Source organism: Cyanistes caeruleus, chromosome 2, assembly GCF_971803275.1.
Source record: "Cyanistes caeruleus chromosome 2, bCyaCae1.hap1.1, whole genome shotgun sequence".
Lineage (NCBI taxonomy): Eukaryota > Metazoa > Chordata > Aves > Passeriformes > Paridae > Cyanistes > Cyanistes caeruleus.
The window spans coordinates 98,247,111-98,269,701 of NC_141702.1; the positions used below are offsets into that span (position 1 = coordinate 98,247,111).

At 39.1% G+C, this 22,591-nt stretch overlaps 1 long non-coding RNA gene across 3 annotated transcripts in view; it reads right to left on the reverse strand.

The window, feature by feature from the left end:
* Positions 1 to 3,050: 3,050 nt before the first annotated feature.
* The window catches only part of LOC147655031 (uncharacterized), a 49,368-nt gene continuing 29,827 nt past the window's right edge, over positions 3,051 to 22,591 (reverse strand). The window contains exons 1-3 of one of the 3 annotated variants that reach the window (XR_015283707.1): positions 11,705 to 11,766; positions 5,539 to 5,741; positions 3,051 to 4,946 (exon numbers count right to left, since the gene is read on the reverse strand). This is a non-coding gene — a long non-coding RNA (uncharacterized LOC147655031). Of the gene's footprint in view, positions 4,950 to 5,538; positions 5,742 to 11,704; positions 11,767 to 22,591 lie in introns of those variants that run through there. The other 2 variants (XR_015283706.1, XR_015283708.1) reach the window with 2 other exon arrangements.

Sequence of the window (22,591 nt, forward strand, 5' to 3'; positions counted from 1 at the left end):
TCTAAGGTTTTTATGAATTGCTGCACCAAGAATTAGTGTTAGAATCCTTTATTATTTAATAATAGTTTACTCTTCAGAATGTTAAGAATTATCAGATGGGTTCACTTACCTACAGGATGCATAATCTCAGTTGGTGTTTCCCACCTGGCACTCTTTTCAATAGTCCCTCACTTTGACCCTAGCACATTTGTGACAGGATAAATTCTATCATCCCTACCTTAAGAAGGATTTCTCTTATTAGCAACTGAAGCATTAGGACTGCAAGTGTAAGCAACAAAAAATCAGTAAAGGGTTTATGAAATGCAAATCAAAGTATTCTCTTTATTTTTATTTTTTTTTTGCAGTTGTAGAGAGTGCAGTGAAGTCCTCCTAAGAATGTGTTATTAGTTATTGCATCCTAATCTAAACAAGACCACCTGATGGAATGCAGGGACTCTGAATCCTACAGACTGAGAAGCTGAGATTTTTCCAAGAATTTAGGATAAAACATAAAGTTATTTCTTTTCATAATGTGTATACAGACACATTTTTTTTTGTAGCCGTTTGCCAGAACATGAGTCTTTCATTGACTTAAATCAGGTTTTGTGTTAGTTTTCTTCTGCAGAAAAGACCTTGTGGTTCTTTGAAAACTGCAGCTTAGGCTATTAACTTTGTGGTCTGATGGTACCACTGGCTGTGAATTCATTGCAACATCAGCGTAGGAATCAATGTGGGATCACAGTTCAGACTGCTCTTGTCAGACCTGCTAGACTTCCATGTTTCAGTAAAAATAAAAAGTAAATAATAATAATAATAAAAAAGGATGGTGCTTTAGAATGGAAGAAGCCTCAAAACAGTTTGTAAATCAACTCCTTTTATTGTTGTTTCAAAATCACTATTAGTCACTACATCAAACAAATGATAGCTTGGAAAGGTGTTAAATTGCTGTAGTTTTCCCTTGTAAGACCCCCAAGAACCTGTAGAGCAAGAAAAATTGTTTAGATGACTTTCACATATGTATTCTGTCTCTTATAGCTTAATATATGTATCTGAAATGGGCTCAATGTAATTTGCATTTGCTCAAGAGAAAATGGAAGAGATGTGGAAAGATGCTCTTAGGAAACCCAATGCTAATTTTTCAGCTACTCTGGTTGAACTGAAAGGAAGAAGTGAAAAAAACATCTGACTGCTTCTGTGAGTGAAAAAGCTGCCATTCAGAAGGATTCAGCTGCACATCAGGAAGATGTGCTAAGCAGCTCTGATTAGTATTTGAATATTTTCAGATGAACACTGGACATCTTGAAATCCCAGAACTGACATAAGTGATGACAATCACACACTTTGTCACCCATCATCCATTTATTCCTTTGCCTAATGTTTTCCTGTCCATGCATTTATATGACAAATCTGTGCCCCATAAGTAATATTCACAAAAATGCACATGAACCTATAACCTGGTATACATGGTATACAGAATAGCAATTTTCAAACAAACTAGTACTTGTCTGTGAATGCTTTGAAATAAACGAAAAAATCACTAAATTTTTAGATTTATAGCACTTCACTCAGAGCTCTGTCTCTGAGTGCCAGTTCAGACTATTATAATTTACAATGTATCTGTCTGCTTTGGTAGAAAAAATCAGTGCCGTATCAAAGGGTTTTTTTTTTTTCCCCTCTATATTCAGTCAGAGTGTCAAAGACCTAGGTGTATCATAGGTGGGCATCACGAACAGCATAGGCATTATTTTGACCTTGGTATGTCCAAAAAAACCCTTAACCCAGAAAACAGAATGGGTGGGAAATGAGAATTTATCTTAGTGTGCTACTGGGACAATTTATACTGGCAAGGTAGATCTGGCAGAGCAGGTCTGATAGCAGTGCTTCCTATTTTTGCTGCTGTCAAATATAGCCAATGATAACAATGTAAACTTGTACCCTTATCCATCTCTTAGGCTTTACATAATACCTTCTGGTTTAGCTTTTTTTTTTTTCTGTTCAGTAGAAAGTGTGAGTCCTGATTCACTTGTTTACAAAACTTACACTTAAATCTTGGCTTGGGTTATCTCTTGATGAGAAATCTAAACTAAGAGAAACTGAGATTAATGTTCTGTGAAAAATAGAGCTTGTGCACCTGGATGAATTGCAGAGCCACAGGAAACACACTTGAATAAACAATTTCTTTTAATGTTTCCTGTAAGTTATTTGTAGCTGTTGCCATCAGAAATTTTGTACTCTTGATGAATGTTCAGCTTACCATGTTCTGCAGTACTTCTTGACATGACTCTTTATCATTCTGACATGAGATATTATCCTTCTGAGAAGTGAAAAGTTTAGAAGAAACTGGGTACAGGCCATCTTGGAGATAAGCCAGCCAAGAGAAATCAAAATATGACCTAATTTTCCCTCTACTTAAAGAAACTTCTCTGAAAGAGGAAAAGAAATCACTGCCCCAGGGTCTTTATTTTACCTTCCAGATTTTGCTGAAAGTTTTCCCATACTGTGCAAAGGCAGAAGATAAAGCCTTGAAAAAGACTTGAATCTAAACCCTTGCATTGTGAAAAATTTAATCCACTTCTTTGTGTATCCCCTGGGGCTTTAAAGATTATGACAACTCAGATAGTGGTGTACAAAGAGTCAAACACACGAACTGAATCAAGCCAGGACTTAGCTAGTAGGACTGTCTGAATGCAGAGCTGAAACTTAGAGCTTTCACCCATCTTCTGTACTCAACAGAATCTTTGAATGAAAAAAAAAAAAAAAAATCCTTAAAGGTATCACTTGTTTCAGCCAGTTTGGGCAGACAGAATTAGATGATGGCTGAAAACTTCCTCGTGCCTTGTTCTGTGCTGCTTTGCAGGGATTCTAAAATCATTTGTGTTGGATACACAGAACTTAGTTACCAAGCAATTCATTGCCTAGAGGATAACTTTATAGATTAAATTGATAACTGGTTCAAAATAGCCACAGGCAGATCAAGAGTATCCTAGGAAGGTTATTTGCCTTGTTGGGGGCTGTGGCTCCATAGCCTTTATTTTACACTGCAGATAAAAGCCCAGGTAAACTCAAAATTATTCATTACATTTATCCCTTTATTAATTCTTGAAGTTTGAGCAAAACTTCTAAAAAAATTTACTAATAAGAACAAATATCATTCCACAAAAGAGGCAAAGTGTTCATTCTGAACTGTGCAGCACACCTAAATATACTTAAGGCAAAATTGGTTAATCAAAGATACTACATGTTTAAATTGAGATTACATTTTCAGATAACATGTTTTGGAAGTGCTCAGGCATTTCAAGGATTTTTCCTTATTTATTGTTTAACTGTGCCCGTACTTTAAAATAGATGCAAGACTTTTGAAGAATAGGGCAGGACTTTCAAGGCATTTGTGAAGTATTTTCATATCACACAAAGACAAATGTACACGTGCACCTGAGATACACAACAGACAGATCCAGCAATTTAGACAAAGACAACAGTCTTACAGTCTTTTAAAACATGTTGTATTTCTTAAACTGAACAGGTCACAAATAACACCCTGACACAACAAAAATGATAGGCACAAATTAGCTCGTAGGGATATCTGAAAAACTCTCAGTATTAATGTGGGTAAAAAACCAGCCTATCAATTTTAGTGAACTTGAGAGGATTTTAAGAACATGAGTTTAGGAGGGATATTTGGAATGATATTTGGTATGATATTTGGCTGAGCCTCTGTGATTCTATGCATTAAGTATTATTATTGTCCCTAACATCCTTCCCTCGGTTCCTCTGAGTGGTCTCCTTTGAGTTTAGCATCTCTTGCAGCTGGGAGAAAACAGGCTGCTGAAAGGTTCAGATGTGGAGCAGCAGCGTATCAATGGAACATAATGATGTGAGGCAGAGCAAAGGAAGGGGAGTGAAACTCTACTTACAAGAAGAAGCAGGAGATTATAAATAAATCACAGGAGAGTTCTCTTTCAGAAGAGAGGAAACTTGCTGATGCTCTCAGAGATAAGGTTGAACTTGAGAAAAGTGTGACATCCTCCTTGGATACAGTTCTGGGGAAATCAGCATGAACTAAACAGCTCATAGTGCTGGCTCCTCGCTTGACAACTTCAGTCTCATTTTCCAAAAATATGATGCCTTTGGCTTTGATCCTTTGCAGGTGCCTGAATTCATGGAAAATCACACTGCTGCTGTTCAGTCCATGACTTATCAACTTTTCCCATTTTGTCTTTAAATGATGCCCACTGCAGTTTAAGAAAGAAGGCTGGAGTTTAGCCAATGAAAATGTGACCTGGGACACAGAAATGAAGTTGCAGTTCTCAGTTTCACTACAGCTTTGCCATCCTTAATGACAGGCTTCCTAGCTGCTAAATGAGCTGGTGTTTTCCTTGAATTCCTTGTGACTTTTGTCCCTGCTGTGACTTCTAGCCTCTTGAGGAAGGCAATGTTGGCTGGACATCTGGGCTGCTGGGACCCCAAGATGGCTATAGCATCAAGAATGCTACTTTATGGAACTCTACTTTCCTCACTCTGAAGAGGTATCACTTTGTGGTGCTTCATCTTTCAGCTGAAGGGAATATGGTTTTACCCTGTGTTGATATTTATGGGAAGCTTCAATACATAGGAAAATAGTTATTCCATTATTCTACAACCATTATTCTACATTATTCTACAAACATTCCATTATTCTACAAACCATTATTCTACAATACTGTAGCTCATTTTATTGCAAGGCCTGTTGGAGACAGTGTGTGTAAATTCCTCATGGTACTGTGAAAACACGAATATAAGCTAGTCTAAGTCTTTGAAATGTATCTGGATTATGTTATCCTTAAAAAAAACCCTCCACTAGGCTGTTTGGCTTAAGAACAGCAGAAATAAATTGGGTTTTCCTGGTACGAGCTGGAAAATCATCTCACTGGATGTGTTTTCTTCACAGCTGGGAATCCGCTGGCCACTTGTATTTTTCATTGTGCACACTGCTGGTAGTCACATAATAATCAATGGAATACCTTCATTAATCATTTGCATAAATACTTTTAAAATTCTATTTTAAATATATATAAAAATATTCTGTTTTCAGTGGAATTGAACTAAAAGTAGATAGCTAGCACCATGTGACTTGAGAGGTTTCCATGAGCTACTGGAAAGCACTTCTTGATTTATAGACAGAGTTTGAAAAGCCAAATGAATTCTGTAGAATGTTTATATAAAAGCATTACTCTCCATAACTTCCTCTAACTGGACTGGCCTTTCATTTATATATTTTTCCATCAACTCATTTAGACTGACTCATTGGACCTAAAAATAGTTTAGATTTACTTTATCTTTTTATACTCAGAATAACACCACAAAATGGATCATGCCTACACACACATTTCCTCAGTTATCTGAGGAAACCTACTCTGTTATTTCAATTCATTCCTTTTGGAGTATGGAAATCACTGAACCACATATTAAGTTGGTCTAAATTTAAATAACCATGAAAGACAAGGAAGGTATGTGCAAGGATCTGATCCCCACTTAAAAATGTAGCCAAGATTACTGTCTAGGCCCTGGAGAATGTCTCACCTTTAGATATCCTTTTAGGAACAGCATGACTGCAGTGCTGTTAATGGAGTCATCCCAAATCTCTGTTGGTGTTACTTCAAATAAATCCAGGCTTCTTGAATTTTAATTATTTTGCAATATTTTCCATGTAGCCGGAGGTACATGTAGTTTTACACCACAGGAGCCAAAGGAGGTACTTTGTGAATAGGAAGTTCTTACCCTGTCTGGGACAAATCACAAAACAGAAACAAACTCAAATGTAGTTTATTATTCTGTGCCCTGCAATGTGGTGTTTTGGGTTTTTTTTAGAGAAAAAACCCAAACCAAACAAAAAAAAAAAAAATAGAAACAAAAAAGGGATTAGAGGAACTTCAGAGGGAAAAGCGAGACTATACCTGCACACCAGAGAGTTGGGATGAACTTCTAACAGTAAGGCTCGTACATATTTGTTTACAGATTTTCAGACAGCACAAAACCAAAAAATATTACAAAGCATTTAATCCAAGGGAGAACCAGCAGAGATATAATTTACCTGTTATTTATCTACTTCAGGAAACAGATTTTTGCCTCAAGCTATAAATCATTAAGGCCTCTATCTTTCAAACAATGCATCACAAATTTGCTTTCCGGTTTATAAAAATCATCCTAATACGCCTCAGCACTGTTTTCTTTCAAGAAAGCCTACAGAGAGCCAGCTGTCTGAGCTGGTTGTGTTGCTATGTAAGATTTGTGCATAAGTGTCTCTCTGGGAGTTTTGTTTTGGTTCTGTCATTTAATATTCATGACAATCACCATTAAGCTGCCAGCTGAGCTGCCTTAGCATCCTGCCTCCAGACAAAGTCGAAAGTTTACTCTTAGCCCACACAGCTCCTGGAAGCCTGCACTTCCACAGTACTGGCTATTTTGGCTTGCACTTCTTATATTTAAGCTAACAGGATTTAAAAAAAACCCCAAACAAAACAGCAGAAGAACTGCTAGGGAAGAGATAAAGCAAGAAGAAGAGCATGTTCAGTGTGCCTGGTTAGTGATGACATGGTTAAGCAATTAATCTGATCATTCCAGCCAATACACCGAGGTTTTGGGAAAACTGACAAGTCAAATGTGTCCATTAATAATAAAATGTGATGGGGTAAAAGGGGAGGGGGAAAATCCTTGCTTTTAAGCAGCATGGAATAAACTGTACCACCTTAAAATTATTCATAGCCCACTGCATATCTGCCAAAACAATATATAAACATTGAGAGTAGAAAATAATTTCAGTGTCACTAAATAGAAATATATTCATGCTAAAAGCAAATTCTGTAATTATGTTATTATTTTAATGCACATATTTTTGCATCAAGAATGTCAGAATTATCCAATGATGATTAGCACTCCAGACAATTCAATTACACACAGCAACTTGGAGAAGTCTAAGGGATGCTAAGTTTCAGCTTCCCCAGTCAGGCAGAACAAAATATACAGTAGGAGTCCATCCTGCTGGTGTGGGACAAACTGAAAAACTCTTGGACAATCAAGAAAACAAGAGTGACATGAGGAGGAAGGAGGAATCAGTGACAAAAAGAGTGAGAGGGGAGAAGGACCCCCACAATCAAGGGAGAGAGAGGTAATAGAAATTTTGATGTTGACTGCCACAGCAGAGTGAGACAAGTCGAGAGCCAGCTTCACTATGTAGCTGGTTCCTGCCTCGTTATTTCAGACTAGTGAAGTGGGGAAAGAAGAAACACATGCTTTAGAGTGAACTATTGGGAATTAAGTATTATTTTATATTGCACATAGTGATTATAATAAATATATATTTGATTATATTTCTCCCTTTAAGTCCCTGTGATGGTTTCTGTTCAACTGCAGCTGAATGGACAGAAGGAGGGAGAGGCTTACTTGCTGCCTGAAGAAGGAAAAATGTTTTTCCTTATTTTATTCTACACCCTGCAACAAAAAATCAGGGGTGGATTTCTTAAAAAAACAGTGGTGGAGGGAATTAAGAGCTCACTCTTCAATCAAGACTACAACATCATCTTTGCTAAGGAAGCATACATTTATTTTCTAGAGGGAGCCAGTCCCCCAGGGGTGCTAATAGCAACAATGTACTTCCAGAGTTAGCTTTGAAAAATAAAGGTTTGTATAAAAGCCCCTAAGTAAAACTTCAGGTAACAGACTTCTGAAACTTGCCACAACTTTATGAATGTTTTTTCCCCACCCACAAAGAATTTAGGAAACATGAGGAATGTGAAATACAAATATCTAACATGATGAACTCTTGTCTACACATAGACTGAAATTACCAAAGCATGGAACAGTAAATAAGAATAGAGCAAGACCCTTTTAATTTGTATCTAATAGGCATCCAAAGTGTGGATTGTATTTTGAACTAAATCACAATTCACCTGCCCTTCCTGGGTGGAACCAGCTCAACCCTGATGGAGAGAGCCCCAGACTCTTCCTGTGCAATAACCAGCACTGCTCAGTCTTGTTTCAGCCTCCTGCTGCCTTCTGTAAAATCAACTCTGCTGCCTTTAGGCTGCTTTAAGGCTTTGGCAGCAGAAAGCCCATCAGGACTCAAAGCCTGTCATGAAATCCCAACAGGAAGACCCAGTTTTCTAGCACGTCCTGTCATACTGCACATCCTTTCCTAAGCATGATTCTGTGAGCTGTGTAATGATAATAAGGTTTTCCTGCACCTTTAAGGAGAGGAAGGAGCTCTAATTCCAAGTGTGACCATTGTGAGGGATATGCATATTATCCTGTTTATGCAGAAAATAATAATTTTATATTTTTAATAAAAGTTATCAATTAAGTGCCTTAACATCAAGGAGGGGGAGGAAAAGCAGAAAAAATAAAGGAGAAGCATCTCCTAGTGCATACCAAATAGCAACTCAGTACAGGAAAACAAAAATATTTTTCAGACACCTTTCTGGAAGCCCCTTTTTGAAAGATTTTCTCTTCTTCAAATCCAGCAATAACTATGGCTTTATGGCAATGTTGCATAGCTGTTTCATTTTCAAAAAGCCAGTGTGTTCCCATTAGACTGCTCTGATCTGCCTATAGCCACAAGCTACACTTAATATTGTTTATTTTCTGTAATTTGTGAGATCATCTCTCACCCTCAAGTACATTTCATATAATGCTCTACCCACTGTTGATTCAAAACAGCTAAAGGAAGTAGGAACAGGACAGCACAGTAATAGGCAACAGGCCTGGAGAGAAAGTTCAGGGAAGACTGCTGTTCAGAGAGGAGCTGTTTCTGTATAAGTAGAAATCACCTACAGGCAATTTTCCTTGTTTCTAGGAGCTTATTAACTTTGATATTCATAAAACTCTTAAGCTGCTCCTTTGGAAACAATCATAACAAATGCTCCTCCAGGTGGTTATGAAGCATTTATTTTTTCTCTAGAAAGCTTCTTTAGAAGTAATGAAAAAAAAAAAAAAGAAATTTATTCTTGTAAATATACCATCACGGCAGCTAAAAGAGCATTGACAGTTTGCTTCACATTTCAGTCCACATTTTTCAGGAACTCCCTACTAAGAAACTTTATTAAATGCAGTAGTAAATTTAATTTAGAAAGAGTGCTGTTTTCACTTTAATTTTCTTCCCCAAATGTTTTCCTAGATGGATGCTTTCATAACAGTACTTTTTTGTTTGTTTGCTCTGTTTCTATGCAACTTGAAATCATAAACCAATTTTCAACTAGTGTACATCAATAGAAATACAGAGTTCCAACTGAGCTATGCTGAATTTCACTATTAGAATCCTTCCTCTTTTCCCCAGACCACAGTAACCTCCTACTTTATCAACTTTCATGTTTTCTATGCTGCTCAAAAACCTATATATTTTACATTATTTAGACTAAGCACCAAAAAAGTACCTCTCTGATTATGAACATAGTTACATATCCACTTTTCTTCCATAATTCTAGACTTAAATGGACACTTGCTTTTGGTTAAAAAAAACTTCAACTTTGGAACTTCAAAGCTCTGCACTTCACTATACATCTGTGTACATTATTACTCCTTTCCCTTCATTCCTCCTTTTTATTAAGACATCCACACTACAGGGAGTTTTGATGAATATTGCTGCAAGATACAGATGAGATAACTAACTACTTATGAACCTGAAGCAGTTGCTAAATCTAGCTAAAAGCTATAGAAACAAACCATATGTTTTGATGATACTTATTCTTGATTTTGCAAGGGGAAAAACCCAAGCAGCCCCCCCAAAATTCAAAGTAAACATAATTTTCTAATTTCACGCTAATTTACATAATTAAATAGATCTCCAGGGGTTTCACTGCTAGTCTAAGATAACAACCATGCAATCTGGCTCTTGCACAGAATAACCACTTCTGATTATTGTTTTTATACATAGTCAGGATTAGGAAAACACTTTTCTCAATACAAGCCCAGAAAAGCTAAAATCCAGAGGACTAAAGGCTTTTAAATATTCAGTATAGCAAAATGCAGATTTGTCTGCCCCAGACTTCAAGAACATGGCAATGAGCACCTCCGCTGTTTAATGCTTAGTTTAGACTATTAAACAACACTTCTGATATTCCTTAAATTTCACTGTCTGAGATAAGAGAGTCCAAAACTTATTTTCCTGCCTGTTTTCCTGAATGGCCTCAGCAGAAAATGGAGTGGAATGAAACCAATTTGTAGTCCTAGAGAAGAAAATGAGTTTGAAATATAACTGAAGATGCAGACAAATAGGTATTTGCCTCCCAAGTACCAGCCACAAGACAAGCAAATAAAAAAACCATCTGAGCCATGTGGGTACAAACACAAAAGTGTATGTAGTTTAAGCACAATTGTGTGGTCTAGTCAGAAAAATTAAAAATGTAGGTAAGAGAACCCCAAACCAGTGAAGCACTTTGTAGAATGAATTCTGAATTACCACAGAGAGAAAAAAAGGAGCAAGGGTTTTCTGAGTGCAGCCCTGATTGAAGAGAGAGGCTTGGGGCTACTCCCAAAAGAGCTGTTTCCTATTGTCTTTTTTCCTGCTACATTCAGGAAAACAGGACCTCAGTTTAATCCTACTTTGATTACAAAGAATGTACACAAAAATATATCACTTTGTATAAACATTTCTGACATAAATAAACTAGAGGAGCTCAAATATTGGCCAACCACTAAAGTCAAAAGTTATGTAACTACTTTCATATATACTGAGAAAAAATAAACAGGAAAAAAATCCATCAAAATCCTGAAATATATCAGACTTTTAGCACTTAGAATTTGTAATCTAAGTTGTTTTTTAACTTAAAGAATTAAAGATATAATATGAATATAAGGAAACATACTATTTCACAATATACAGATGCAACTTTCTGAAAATAGTGTGGAGAACTGAGAAATGGAAAAAATTATCTAGTCATCGCATTGCCTTGAAACATAGAGATTTCTATTACATTCCAACCTAACCCCAAATTCCCATATTAGCCTAGCTAGATCACTGAAACACAGATTCCCTGGTGCTTCTGAAAGCGCTGCCTGAGGCACCTCTCTGTTCTCCCTGCAGTGCCCACCTCTGAGAGCTCTGTGCTGTGCAGCAGTACAGAACTCTGATTCTACACAGGACAGACACCTTGTGGTTCTCAACCTCCACAGAATTTCTGAAGCATTCTGCTGCATTTATGTATTTTTGATGCCCTGAATGAAGAAGAGCTGATAATGTGTCTAAGGAAAGATTTCCATTGCCTTTCCAACGCAGCATCTGAGCAAGACAGAGACCTGGTCCTGTGCCCTTGCCTTACACAGGTAACCAAAATTTTCCATTAATACCCACTTTTTCAGAGCAGGATTTCACTGGAAGTTCTGAATGTATGGATCTCTCAATTCTGTTTCAGAACAGAGAAAGCAGAGAGTGCAGACTCTTCCAGAAAAGGGAAATCTAGTTCTTGTTTATATGAAATTGCTCCCAGCTTAACTGATCTGGGCCAGAAACCCCTGGCATGAATAAAGAACATTTTCCTGGTTCATTTCTTCTATCCAGCCTAAAACTTTTGCTTTTACATGGTAACTATTGAGAAAGGCATGGTAAATTTTAACTTATTTTTTCAAATAATCTTCAGTTATTGGCAGCAGGTTTAGTACAGTGGCACAGAACGCAACTGAGAAGAATGGGGCAGGAAAAAAAGTGCTCTTGTAATGGAATAAAAATGCATTTCTCATCTGTTAATCTTGCTGATACCTCACAATCTCTTGTGTTGAGAGCTGTGTCCCATCATCCCCGTCAGCTGGGCAGCAGGGAGCAGCTGGCTTCCCACCCTGACCCACTTATCTTTCCCAGATGTAGGCTCATCCCTCTGAAAGGCCAGTCCTTGTCCATGGAAGCGGAGCAAGAGAGACATCCAGCGGCTGCACCATTTAGGTGCTTTTTTAAACAAAACTGCAGACAAACTCAACTACCTTCTTGGCTGGTCCGTGACCCTGTGTGTGTAAGAAAACATTTATGAGCCAACTGCCAGACCTACAGAAACAGAGAAAAAAAAATATTCCAGTGGCTGAAGCACTACTTTAACCTCTGCTGTGTGTTTTTCATGCTACTCAAGGACTTCCTCACCGAGTCCCACCCATGGTTTTTCCTTTTTCTCTGAGGCTTGACTTCATTGTTTTGTCTGAACTCTGTGAATTGGGATAAGTCTATTAACATCCATGAAGCTATAAAGATCTATATCAACCCAGGATCTCATTCCAGTGCTTTGCATTTCAGACATGTATTTTTCACATCTACTATCTTCTATTCAAATATTTTCTTTAACCTTAACTCTATTTGTACTACTTGTTTTTATCTGCATAGTAAATAGAGCTCATAGCTAATGCTGAAAAAAATTCCAGAGCATCAGTTGTAAATCCTAGTATTAAGAGGTTTGATCTTCATGTAAGAACAAGGAGAAACAAATTACCTTTACCAGTAGAAATTAGTAGTATCTACAGTATTTGTCATTAAAAATTCCATGTTTTTCCTGCCATATCTAAGCTATTTCTTGTACATAAAAAAATATAGCTTATTTGGAAATATAAATCACCACAAAAGGACTAATAAACTCAAAAATCTGAAGACAAGATGAAGAAAAAGAAGGGAAGTAAAAGGTTCTTTTTTTTTTTAGTAAATATTAGCAATATTAATTTAGAAGTAATTTATTTAGATAATAAACAAGCAACCCATGTCACTGCCACATGTTAAGTAGTTAAGTTTTTTAAAAGACTTGACCCTTACAAGCTTGAAAGATTTATATGAAAAGAGTAGGAAATGGGTTAGGCCTTCCATATTTAGGGAAGAATTAAAGGCAGGCAATTGCTGACTTCACTGACAACAATGCAGGATGAGGAGTTAGGAATACAGTTAAGGGGTGCATTAAAAGAGCTTTTAAAGAGGAAAGTGCATCAGTCAATGGGGTAAAACCATATAATATGATGGAATGAGCCAAAATTATCAGGATATGCTGCTTATGAAAAAACTGACATACCCAATAATTATTAATTAATTAACAGCAGACAGAAATCAATGCTGGAGTCAGGACTGGTGATCTCTTCTTCTGTCTCTTTCTCTCTTTTGTTAATCTATTCCTTTCTCTCTTCCCTTTATCCCAAACCCACACCATGTGCTTATAGAGTAGGTCAGGGCTCAACACACCAGTTTCCATGCCAAGTGTGCAATTCATTAATAAAACTTTCTGGTTGCTTGCAGACTTTTGCCATTCCTTTTGCCCATGAGCATTTACCAGTCTTAGGTGCTTCCTTGCTCTTAAGGGTGGGACACCACAACCACACAGGAGGGGAACCACACGTGTATTGAAACCTAAGCAACAGTGGCCTCTGAAAAGAGAGACAAAACCAGAGACAGCTCTTCATCTGTCTTAATTAATGAAAATCATTAAGGCTTCCCTAATTGCTGTACTCTGGAGATGTAAAGTCCCTCAGATTGCTGCTCTGTTGCAGAAAAAAAGTGACTCTGTCTGGAGACAATACTCATTTCTTATGAACTTCTTTATTTCTGTATTTAGTCCTTCAGAGGAGTGCAGAAAAAAGTGTGTGAATTTTCTTCTATTAGAAGAGTTATTAATTATTAATAATCAATTGAAGTAAATTATTACAGCACTACAGTTAGATGGATACCAGACAGTAATGAAATTACTACTACTTTCTAGTTATTACTTAGTTATTATTTCTAGTAATTAGTTATTATTTCTAGTTTTTTTAATTTAAAGGTTAAATCAACAATTGATAAATTTATCAATGATTTAATCACTTCGGTCTGAACATATTGAAAAATATATTCTAATATGCCTAAATGAAAAATATTTTTCCTTAGTTCCCTTCTGTTTTGCAGTAATTTACCAAAAAACAACTTAAAAATGGTGATCTGTATTTGGCATGAGGTCACCCTGATTTTGTACAAGCATTTAAAAAATACAACCCATGAGACAGGATTCTCTGAAAGAACTTGGGTCCTATTCTATTGGGAAATGTATAAATGGTTTTTACACCCCATATTCTTTGCGCTGAGGGCCTTGTTTCAATCAACATCCAAACACTGAGATAAAGTAGCTGTTATTGTCACTTCATTCTCCATACAGAAAATGGTAGGGAAAAAGCTACATGCAGAGTTTCATCAACACTTTACAACTGAAACACAGCAATAACTCAGATCCCTTGACCTAATGTTTCCTCTATCTGAGTTCAAGGAACAACAAAATAATTGCCGAGACAGTCAACTAAACCTTAAAACTAAACCTGATAACGAATTGTGTCAGCAAAGTCCCAGTATCACAGCTTAAACCAGCTTTGTTACAAAGTCCCTCTTTTAAGAACTTATCATAGAAGCATAAAACGGTTTGGGGTGGGACCTTACAGATCATCTAGTGCCAAACCCCCTGTCACAGGCAGGGATGCCACACACTGTCCCAGGTGAGGCTCAGAGCCACATCCAACCTGGCCTTGAACACTCCCAGGGATGGAGCATCCACAGCTTCTCTGGGCAGCCTGTGCCAGTGCCTCGCTAAAGAATTTCGTCCTAATATCTAATCTGAGTTCCTCCTCTTTCAGTATAAAATTGTTCATCCTTGCCTCATCACTATCTGCCCGAGTAAAAGGCTGCTCTCCCTGTTTTTTACAGGCTCCCTCTAAGCTCTGGAGGGCACTGGAGCGAGGTTTCCCTGGAGCCTTCTCTTCTCCAGGCTGAACAAGCACATCTCTCCCAGCCTGTCTGCACAGGAAAGGTGCTCCAGCCCTCTGAGCATCTTAGCGGTTCTCCTCTAGACTTTCTTCCTAAGTGGTTTTGTTCCTTTTGGGGCACCTTTCCGGCGGCACTGCGGTTCAGGGAGGGTGGGAAGGCTGCAGAGCAGAGCAGCCACCGCCAGAAGGCGGCAGAACACAACCTGCGGGAGATGCTCCTGGAGCCCGGGACACTCCTGGAGCCAGCCCAGCCGAGCAATCCGGCAGCCCCAAGATAAAAAGGGCTTCCCGGAGTCCGGTGAGCAGCAGCAGAGCACGGCCCGCTGCCGATTTACTGGGCCATGGAGGGGCACAGGCACATAAAGCACAGCCTCGATGGGCTCGGGTGTGCGGGCAGCGCCCGGCAGAGCTGCGGGGTGGCTTTGCTGCTTGGTCAGCCTGGGGCTTACAGAGAACACTGAGAGGCTCCCAACGCTGCACAGACGTGGCACAGACTCTAAAATGCTCTCTCTCCTGGTCCTCTTCTCAGGCAAAATCGTATCAATTTAGATGGGAAAACTGGCTGCCCGAGAACTGTATAAAATCTGGAGAAAGGCTTCTGGCAGGCGACCGGTTAACAGATCATACACGGAACTGAAGGGATCAATGAGTTTTTATAATAAAGTTACTACAGCAAACAGCATTACGGGGATAATTATTGTTCTTTATTCTTTAATATCATTAGCTTCTCGGTGTGACACATGATACAACCTGCTTAGGTTTCTGGATGCCGTCACTGAGCGCGCAGGTTCCTCTTGGTTTCTGACTTAATGGCACAATTAATCCATAGTGAAGAAAAACACAGAAACATGATATATAAACACAAAAAATAAGCAAATCAAACTGCCAAAAGGAATGGTTAAAATGCAAATTACTTGAGCAGTGGCCGGAAGCCAGGACAGCTATTTAACCATTCCACATCCTGATGGAGAGCAGGCTGTAATTGTATTCCACCGCTATTGTCACCTATATCTATTTTTCTGTGTAAGAAATGAGGAGGTGCACACATAGTTGCAAGAACTCTAATTAGAAATCACCAGATAAAGAGCAAAATCTTATTATACTATACCTGGAAAAAGGCAGACAAGGAACCTCTGTACCAGAGGGAACTAAAGTTCAGGGAAAGTCGTGAGATACCCAGGCAAGGAGTGCACGGGCTGTGCAGCGAAGAAGACAGTCCAGGAGGGCTGATTTACAGCACAAAGAAAGGCAGATTTGAGGGCAGTGCCTGGAAAGGACACACGTCTGTGCAGCACCACAGACCACTTGCACCATCTCCTGTGGCTGCACTGCCCAGGGCACAGGAGGAAAGGACATGAGATGACTGCACCAAAGATCAACAGCATCACACAGAACAATTCAGGTTAATTAGGGTTTTTTTTTCTCTCTACCTGTGAATAAACTCACATCCATTCGATTCTAGCACAGCCTGCTCTTTCAGAATTTAGAAGCAAGGTGATTCCTGTTCAGTCTGCTACAGAAAAAACGGATCTGAATGAGGATCCACAGGCACTCTGAGCTAGGTCTCTGTTCTGAGGAAAATAACCACATGTAACCCAGAAACTCCCAGAAGAGTTGGTTGCATCCTTTTTCCTGCTGCTCTGCATCAAAACAAGGCTTATTTTCATAAACTTCTCAGTAACAGTGCTGGCTTTAACAACTTAGTCCCTCCAATTTACTTTCACCTTACACCACAACCTTGCCTGTGACAGGACAACTGCTGGTATAGGCACTTGCTGCACTCTGTTGAGGAAGATTAACCTCTCCTACCCCTTCTCCTCCCCCTAAAAAAGGTTTTTAGAAAAAATTAATTAGCTTCCCAATCTAACTCACTGTGCAGTCACATCAGCTGCTACGCTGGCACAAGTGAATATGTAGGTGATGGTGGCAGCAGGCAGGAGTGAGTGACACGCAGATGACACTACTGTGAGAAAGAAGGGCTCATGAAACCACATTCTCGTGGAGGCTGAGCCTGATCATTAATCACTGAGGAAGAGCATTTAATTTGGCACCAGTCAAACTACTCAGCTCTCAACATTTTAACCTGAGTGCCTCGCCAAAACTCAGGTGGTTTTTCCAGTTAGAAGATACTGGTATAGAATTTAACTCCAAATAGTGCTGCTTTAATTAAGTTCACAAATAAGAATTAGTTTTAACTGTTAGTTTTAATTACTGGTATTAATTTTTAATTCCAAAGCATTCCACTTCCACCTTGCTCACTGGGCTTTTCACCCCATCACCCACAGCACTGCTGCAAAGGTTGCTGGACCAGCCTTGGCTACAGTGGAGGAATGGGAGGGAGCAGCCAGGGAAGGAGTGGGACTCCTCTGCAGTAGCTCTGCTGCTGAAAGCACAGGAACTTTCCTCAGTGCCAGACTGTTCTCAGGAGGCGTCTGACACTGTTTCCAGCCTGGTTCCACACCAGTTTCAGCCTCTCAGCTGTGCCAGCTCCAGGTACTCAGCCTCCTTGAGTACTTACACTCCAGCTGAAGGGTGAGAAACCTCCCACACAGAGAAGGCAGAAAAAACAACTTTACTCATTGTTTGTTTTTTCCCCCCCACCCCCCAAGTTATTTATCAGCTCTACTATCAAGATAAAACTAACAAGCCCTTTTACAGGGTCAGATCTTTCCCAGATGTGCAAGAATCAAACAAATGAGACAGCTGAACGTGCCCCCAGCGGGTAAAGCAGGATGCTGCTCTGAGAGTTCTTGCTAAGCTTTTCATTACTCTTACCCAAGACAAGCTTCCTACTCACTCTGTGGTTTTTCTGTTTAAGTTCCCAAACCCAGCTCCTTCTGCATACGTGCTTCCCCCCACCACCAAGATGACTTAATGTTGCCCATTAGTACAATTTGTTAAAGAATTCAAGTAGCCTCTCCTAATTTTCCCCAGAACTGATGACATGCTTAAGTATCTTTTAAAACATGTTATGTTATTTATTTAACATAAAACTACAAGAAATAAAGGGCATCAGTAAAACCCCCTCAGGTTTAGGTTTCAGGAAAGCACCTCACTAGTTAATAATGGAATATTTAAGCACACAAAAACACATCTCTTTAGCCCATCTGCTTCCCCTTACATATAGTTACATGTGAAACAGCTTAAAATGGTCATAGGAAAGGAGATTTTATGTAAAAAAAATTAGGGAGAATCAGCAGGTCTAGTTTCTCCCCTTGCATGCTGTACATTTTGGTCTCAAAAATATATAATCTCCATGCCTATCAAGAGGGAATAAAACATTTATGATCCTATATTTCATAATGCCTTATCCCACATTTGAAGGTAAACAGTTACAGATATTTTACAGAGACATTCTCTCTCTTTGCAGTTTTGTCAGTTCATATGCCAAATCAGGTTTTAAAGCCTTCATTTAGCTGTTTTGAAAAAACATTTTAGAAAACAGTGACTTTTAGAATGAAGCAATATTCAATACATATGTTGTAAGTTAATTCCAAAAAGGTGCACTATAAAGCTTATAAAATTTGCCCAGTACAGCATAAATTAATCCTATATCACCTGAAGAGAAAAGGCTGAAATATACATTTATTTTGACTTATTTCTTCTTAAAAAAAAATAAAAAAAAAATCATTCTTCAGGATGGCATTAGACAAATGAAGTTATACTGAACCCTCATGTTCCACGGTGCTTCTGCTTGCTCTGTTCAGTGTTTATTTTCATTTCTGAGTGCATCAGACTGGCATTCCACTTGTAGGTGTAGTAAGAGAAAACCAAACTCGAACTCCCTTTGTGCAATGTACAACGTGCAAGCCTGGATGCCTACATAAAGCCAACTAAAGGTCAGAGCAGAGGAGCTGTAATTAAACTTGTCATTTAGAAGAAGCTCAGGCCTCACTCCAGAGATGTATCAATGAAATTGCTTAGCTTTCAGTTACTTGAGTCCTATACAGAAGGTCAGCAGTACTTTCCTAGATAGGATCCTAACTGTGGATTAGGATTCCAGGTAGTTTACAGCAGATTCACCTGCATTTCTAGCAGGACTGTTTCTCTCTTAACTTCACAGCCATGGATTGCATAATGCCCATGCAGCCCCCTGCCCATATCACAGCTGCACCTGCAGCTGTATTAGGCAGTTTTAAAGCTTTGTACTACATGATTTGTGAGAATTGTAGTTATTGCCCCAAGTAAAAGGTAGTACCTCTAGCAGATGGGCCTTCACATTTCCATCAGTATTGATAAGATGGACTCTTGTCTGCTCTGGCTGAAATTATAGGGAATTCTCTAGTTTTAAAGTTCTGCCAGTCTTGGCATGAAGGTGTAGTAACAAAGGCCAAACACCTGAGCTGGCCTGATGTGCATTTTCAGCCCTAAAGGTTGTTTTTCCATGTGGGAATGGGGCTGCTGTCCCATCAGGATGAGGGAAGCGTGCAGTGTCACGGCACACACGGGATCAGTGTGTGGAGTAACCGTGTGTGTGTGTGTGTGTGTGTGTGTGTGTGTGTGTGTGTGTGGTGCCTGCTCAGGGCACAGTGCATCACTTCCCAGAACTGCCAGCACAGCACCTTCCCACAAGCATGAAACTGTCCCTGTTGGAGGGGGAAAAAAGAAACAAAGACAAGATTCCCTGATTATCATAATATGTTCCCCATCCTGTCAAGTGACCCACCAGGCTGTGGTGAAGCACGTGCCCCGGTCCCACCACGTTATATAATTTGGTGGTAACAGAAGTAGGCACGTTTGCCAAATGACAGAGCAGATGTGGCATTTAAAAACGTGTCAACTTTGCCTCAGGACAATCTTAGAGAAAAAGCAAACTAACTAACCCAGACCCTTCCATCATTCTGATTACAATCTCTGGTGATAATTTTTCTCCAAATTTTTGTCTGCAACGTGAATTTTCCCTCTCTGCCTTCATTCGACCTCAGCTGTGGGAATTATCTCCAGTGTCAAGTGATGGGAAAGCAAGAGCAGAACTGCTGTTCTGATCTGTCACAAAGAGTCTGGCCCCAACCCCAACTGAGGGTTTTAGTGTGAATCTGGGGAGGAAACACATGTTTACACTGCAGCCCTCACATTTGATCAGAAAAGTCTGAATTGAGCACATTCTCCATCTCATGACCAAAGCACTGGGCATCCTACTTCTGCCTAGTAAATACCTGCTCATCTGACTTTTATCTCAAATATTTCTGGGGGGATGCAGCCTAAATTTGCACAGTGTGTGATTTAAATGAACTATGAAATTTCCTGTTCAAGTCCATCAAGTTATATTGCAACACCGTTTCTGTTTAAGTGATTTGCAGCCCTTTTCATCTCTAGTAATTTAGGTTTCCACAGAACATATGGAAAACTAATAGAGGAATGCACAGTCACAAATTCATGGAGCATTCACTGCCTGTACACAGTGAATCAGTATATGATTCACCCACTTTCATAAAACAGTTGTGACCTTTCATCTGACTACTTCCTCAAACAAAATACAGAGGAATATTAATAACATATGAAAACCAGGAACCAACAAATTGGGGGAATAATAATAGCTCATCTCATGATTTTTTTTTCTATTGTGCTAATCCTTACTCCATGCTCTGCATTTCTCAAACATTTCTGTCATCTCTTGCTACCTTTTGACTACTTAAGCAGATCCACTAAAACGTAAGTTGCTCTTTGTTATGAAAGAAGTGAAGGGAGAGAATACCTAAAGGCCTCACAAAGGGCTAAGTTTTTTGAAAAATATATTATAACAATAAACAATATCTGATTCATAATATACCAATCTGCTGATAATCTTGTTCTATGTTTTAAAGTAACAACACATATATGTAAAACTTTCCTTCCTGCCCCTTACAGTGTAAAGCTGATAACAAACAACAAAGATCAAACTTTATCAGCTTATACTGAGAATGAGAGAAGGCAAAGTTAACATGCTACAGTATTGCACCACAGATGTTTTTGCCACCACATGTGAAAAAATTCAGGCATAAAATTAAACATGAACAAAATCCTTTCAGGAAGCTACTGACAATGTCTCACTCTATTAGGCATTTTGAAATAATTCATTAAATATCAGAGAAAAAGCCCTAGCTGATCTCTAGAAACATGAGGTGATACACACCTAGAGGAAAATGTATTTTAAATGTTATGCAAAGCTTTGGCAGAAGCAGCACCATTCTCCAAATCCCAAACTGGCAGAGTTGAGATAGAGGAGAAATATCAGAGCTCCACTGGATTCTACCTGGACATCACACATGTGAAAGAAACATGTGGTAAAACTGAGAAGCAAAGACTAAATATATTTTCAGCGGACACCATCCTGCAAATATTCTGGAAACAGTGGAAATATTGTGCATTTTCCCCACAGTATGTAACACTTTGTAACCTGGTGATTCACTGTTGTGTTTTTTGAGGGATTTTGTTTGTTTTGGTTTGGTTTTTTCTTTCTAAATCAGATCTGTTGTTTCTTAGTAGCTTGCTCTGGTCAGGGATCACGGTGTTCTAGGGACCACGTAGTTGGTACTCCAGAAGAGGTGGCTCCTTGTAATGCCATGGAGCTTGCTAGTTGCTACCAGGCTGTGCTGAGCTCCTCTCTGGGAGAGACAGTGGAGCCTACAGAGTGTTAGGAAACCTCCAGGGAGTGGCAAAAGTGTGCAAAAGGCTGACTACCTATCAGGTGAAGTCACAACAGGGATGGTTTGCAGTGGTTAATAATCCAAATTTCCAAGGAGCCAATAGTGGACATTTGATTTGTATTACAAAAAGTCTTATAAGCCCCATAAAGAATTGTGTCTCTTCATCCTTGGCACTGTACCAATAAGAAACAAAGAGCTCCCATCCCAAACAACACACCACATTCACTGCTGACAAGATGCCACAGGAAGATGAAACACAGGAACAAGATGGGAATGGATAAGCACAGAAATAGCTTGAAGAAAAGCAGAAGTCCAGAAGTTCCCCTTTTCCTGACAACTGATTTATATCTCCTGGCAGTGTGGCACAAATGCAGATGGCTGAAAGCAACTGTATTCACCCTTAATGAGAAATGTGCCTTCTCCTCACTTGGGACTCTGTTTCCCTATTGCTTTATCAACAAAAGATCAGTACATTTCAAGGAGCTCAGATGTTCAAACCCTGATGCAAATTCTGAAAGACAAGGAGTGTTTGGCAGTTATTGGAATGCTGCAGCAGACAGGTAGAAGATGCAATGTGGTGAAATACTCATGCAGGCAGTAAAGTTTAACCACACTATCAAACACAGCTGTACCAGTCACATGCTGGGGATTTCCCAGCTGCAGACTCCCAAAGCACACGAGTTTCAAACAATTCAGTCACTATGTAATCAGCAACCATGTGACAATTTCATTTTCTCTTTCAAAACATCCAAACAAGTCTGGATTCAGAAAGACTCTGTGGCTCAGCCACTGTGACTCTTAATACTTTTCCTGCATTTATCACATCAAACATAACACTGCTAATACAGTAGGATGGTACTGGTTTATCACAGAAGGTCCTTCTGTGATCTTCATTCAGGAAGGAAATAAGTGTCCTTATGTCCTGATGAGACCCTAAAGATTTCCTTAACAACACAATCTGGACAAATCACATCAAAACCACAGGTTAAACATGTGACACTCAGGGATCATTAAGTTCTTTGTCTCTGTCACTGGAGAACATGAGATTATGTATAAGAAGATGATCACTTTAACAGAGTATAAAACAGATAAGAATTAGAAAAGCCTTTGCACGTCCTAATTCTGCTTGGTTATTGTTCCCCTCCTCCCTCAGTTAGAAATCAGACTGAAAGCTCATGAAAGAAGAGGTACAGTACAATTTTTGCCAACTGTCTTCCTCTGCTATTATCTATGAGTATTCTGGATAGGAAAACATACTGAAAGAAGTCATTATT